The sequence below is a fragment of the Amblyomma mixtum genome, chromosome 1 (assembly GCF_055824585.1).
Source record: "Amblyomma mixtum isolate Tamu chromosome 1, ASM5582458v1, whole genome shotgun sequence".
NCBI classification, from domain to species: Eukaryota; Metazoa; Arthropoda; class Arachnida; order Ixodida; family Ixodidae; genus Amblyomma; species Amblyomma mixtum.
In genome coordinates this window covers 285,292,846-285,296,902 of record NC_143012.1, presented here as the reverse complement: position 1 = coordinate 285,296,902, position 4,057 = coordinate 285,292,846, and the positions used below count along the sequence as shown (strand labels likewise).

The window sequence follows — 4,057 nt, the reverse complement described above, 5'->3', positions numbered from 1 at the left end:
CCGCCACAAGTGGCAGCTGCATCTAATGCATCTTCCCATGATTCATAAATGTGGCTAGATAAGTTATGCCTCACACTATAGCCTTCAGATGCCATTACTTGCACCTCTGGCTGGGGCACTGAATGCCTAAAGGCATGTTTACTGAGGGCGCGGTTTGTATGCATGCAACAAAAGATGGTTTCTGGTAAATGCCTCTGAACGTGTCCAGAGGCATTTAGAGTTTACTACAGAGCAAAAATGCTCGAAGGCCACATGTTTGCGGAATCTTGTTACATTCATCGACTATATTGTTCATCCTTACAATGAAACTTCTTTCACTCATGCTAGTATCTACTGTTTCGTGGATACTTTAAAGAGTACATTAACGCCCTCACAGGTACACTTGCGCCTTATAAGCCAAACGTATAAGTTGTTTTATTAGTACACTCATGCGATCAGGAATGGTATCCATAAACAGTGCTTGATGTAGGCTATATATTATATTTGTGCTGAAGCACTCTTTTTAAGACTAATGTGGTGTCTTATTGTATTTGCAGTTTAAGCGAAACTTGCCAGCACGTAGTAGGTTTGCTGCTGACTGTAGTTGGCGCTGCTGCTGAGCCAGAGCCGACATGCACAGATTTGCCCTGTGCTTGGATGGTGCCGTCATCAGGTAATCCGTCATAGAAGTCACCAGAGTGCGACAAAAGTGTGCTGATCATGCCATTTTCTTGTAGCCAAAAAAAGGAAAAAGAACATGCCCTTGCGTTACATCTATTTCAGGACAGCACATCCTAATGGAAGGCAAGGCTTCAAGCGCAAGCGGTCATATGACCCTTGCCCCAATGGAATGCCATCTAATGCTGGCTGCTTCAGAAGGAAGCTGCAAAATGCCTTTCCCCGTGCACTGTGGCTTCGATACAACAAAGGAGCAACCGAACCGGTTTGCCTTTTTTGCGGTTTTGCAAATGTACGTACGGATCATCACTCAAAAGCTGCAACGTGTCATGTGATGAAGTATTTCGTGACCAGCTTTTAACCGTCTAATGTAGTTTATCATTGAATCAGCCATGAAATCCATTCATTTTCATAGTTTTAGAGTAGAGCATCCATTATATATATGAATGTTTATTTTGTTTTTGCTATAAGAAAGCAGGGTTCCTTATTTGTGGTGATATCAGTTTCCCTCGAAGCAAATAAAAATGCGCAGCTCACTGCAGAGGTCACATCAGGTACGTTTATATTCGTATGTGGGGATTGGCAGACCAGCAAACCATTCATGTGTGGTTACAGGCCATGGAAGCAAAAATGCGACATCCAGAAGTGTTGACAGTTTTATTCTATGCATAGTTATACTCATATATCATGCCACTTCAGTATAACATGAACAGAAATTAAAATATATGAAGAAACATTTCGGGATGCTCTCCTTCGTTTCGTTTCCTCCTACACAGAGAAGGACATTGCTCAAATCGACCAAAAAAAACAAAGCTGCAGTCCCTTTCATCACAGTGGATGCTCTACAGGCAAGGCATGGACACTGTGAGTAGAGCCCGTGCATGCCTAACGCGTACACTAAGCTTGGACAAGGAACCACGGCCCCACAACCTACGTGGGATTGTCAATCTAGTCCTGCAGTCATTAACATTCAAGAGCTCTGCCATGAACGAGGGACTTCGCAGAGAAGCCGAGGCCAAGGCTTTCTATATTTCTAACCTTCGGAAAAGTGGCCATGCTGCATCTATTGCAGATGTGGGACTCACCATATTCAGGGAACTGCCTATTGTTGGGGCATCACCTGATGGTGTAGTCACGTTTGACTGTGAATGCTGTATGGGTCCTGTTCGAGTACTTGAAGTGAAGTGCCCTTTGCAAGTGAGAAAATCATTTATGGACTTGAATGGAAAGAAGCCAAAGTTGATATACCAAACTCTAATGAACGTGACAATGGGTACCTAACTGTCTACTGCGACAAAGACGAAGAAGCAACTGTAACTGTAAAATACAATGCCGCTGGATTTAATGAGTTCCTGCAGGCAGCGCAAAAATTGTTTGTCGAGTATCTATACCCTGCACTGCAAAGTGAATGCACTTAATTGAATGTGGATTAACTGCTCACTTTATTGGATCATAAACCTGTCAAGCTAACCCTTTCACACGCCATTCCGTTTTCATGAAAAAAAAATATTTCCACGTAAATAGCATTTGCAGGTAGTAAGAAAGACAACTGGTTGGTTTTGCAGCGCCAAATACCAGCAGTTAATTTTTTATAGGGACGTGCAATATTTTGTGGAAAGCGTAACAATTAACCAAATCGTGACACCCAAATTTCTTGTCCTATCTGGAAAACGTCCGAAGCAGTGTGAAATCAAGTTCTATTTTAGAAACGTGCGTTACTTTCGAAAATGTGCTAAAAAAACAGATTCTTTAGTCAGGGCAAAATGTGTCGGCATAAAATGGCGGGCGACGTACTACCCCTCTCACTGTTGCACGAAACGTTAACTGCATTTTGTTTTTCGCAGAAAAAAACAATATTTTAGACATTGAAGAGGCAAAATTCGCCCTAAACAACGACATCAATGCTAGGTGCAGCACACTGCCAGAAAAACCAGCAAATTGTGTTTGTACGCAATTGTGTACATAGCATGTCAAAGGGTTAAAAAGCGACTGAACCATTCCACACTTTTCTTGTATTTTTGTTGTATTAAACAAGCACTTGACATCTCTCAGAGCACTGTTATGACTACTCCTTGATGCAGGTATGAATGTGCACAAGAATAACAACACACAAGGAAAGATAAGGAAACATCCCACGCTAATCTCTCAATACGCTCTGTTGAAGTCACCTCTATAGCAAAACATGGTTTCGGTATCAAGCCTTCTGGATCCTCCCTTAGTCTGCATCAGTTAGCTAAACATGGTGTCCTCTCACAATCAACTTGGATACTGGAGTGTGATAAAGCTTTTCTGCAAATCAAAATCACAGTATAATGAGCATATCACAGTGCATGTCCTTTATATAATGCAGCAACACCCATCACCTGGGCAGTTTCAATGCCCTTGGGAGCATTGGTAGATCGTTCAGTGTCCCACTGCACTTTTAAATGAATGCTTAACTTGATGGGGATAAACTCATTGGTGATAGCGAATCGCCAACAGAATCTCAAAGGCCTCCCATGAAAGTGTGCTTTCCAAGAGCCCAGCCGCCCGGCTTGCAGCCTAGATCTGACCACTAGTCAATTTTTATTTTCGGACCTGAATAATTGCCTCAAGTAAACAAGGTTCGGTGACTTGAACACACTTCAAACCGTGGTGGGTTGACGAGCAGGAACACAGGTTTTTTCGCAAGCTTTTTTTTTCTCAGGCAAATGGGCATTAGCGTAGGTGTACATTCTGTTCGGAAATAAATTTCTTTTCAAATCCCTGTTGTTTTTTATATGATAGTTGCAGACCTTTTCGATCCCACCTCGTAATATACAACACAATGCAGGTACAGCACGTACTGCAGTGCACACACAATATGAAATATTAGCAGGGAATGTTCATTACATGAAAAGTTATCACAGGATCTCTTATAGGTTAGAACGAAAATATGCAAGGAATGACAGGGTAATACGCAACACCTACAGATGTAGCACATAATGCAGTTCACACAACATATGCGAGCAATATTAACACGGAACATTTGTCAGGTGCACTGTTGTGGATATTCCTATTGTTGGGACAAACAAAAGCATTTGAGAAGTGAGAACATAATACACAATGCAATTCATAGAGTCTACCATTATTAACAGAATGTTTGATGAACTCTTGAGAGTGACTACGACCATGGAAAATGACAAAACAAAACGCCTGTTCTATACAACTCGGTACAATAATTGTAGTAGGACATTATGCGGCAAAAATGGTATAACACCACGGTGGAAGTGGCTGTGGAACATAGAGTAACAGGGCACTTCTGTAGAGAAAGCAAGCAGTGTCATGATATAGACATTGCTGAATAGCTCACATTGTTTCAAATACAGCCTCATAGATTAAGAGATTCCCAACACATTACACGGCTTTCACAGACTACTAA

At 41.7% G+C, this 4,057-nt stretch overlaps 1 pseudogene across 1 annotated transcript; it reads left to right on the top strand.

Moving 5' to 3' along the window:
• Positions 1–534: 534 nt before the first annotated feature.
• Positions 535–2,065, top strand: LOC149371932 (uncharacterized; annotated as a pseudogene). The gene is made up of 4 exons (XR_016290710.1): positions 535–652; positions 763–988; positions 1,190–1,211; positions 1,371–2,065. The product of XR_016290710.1 is annotated as an uncharacterized LOC149371932 (transcript).
• The last annotated feature ends 1,992 nt before the right edge of the window (positions 2,066–4,057 follow it).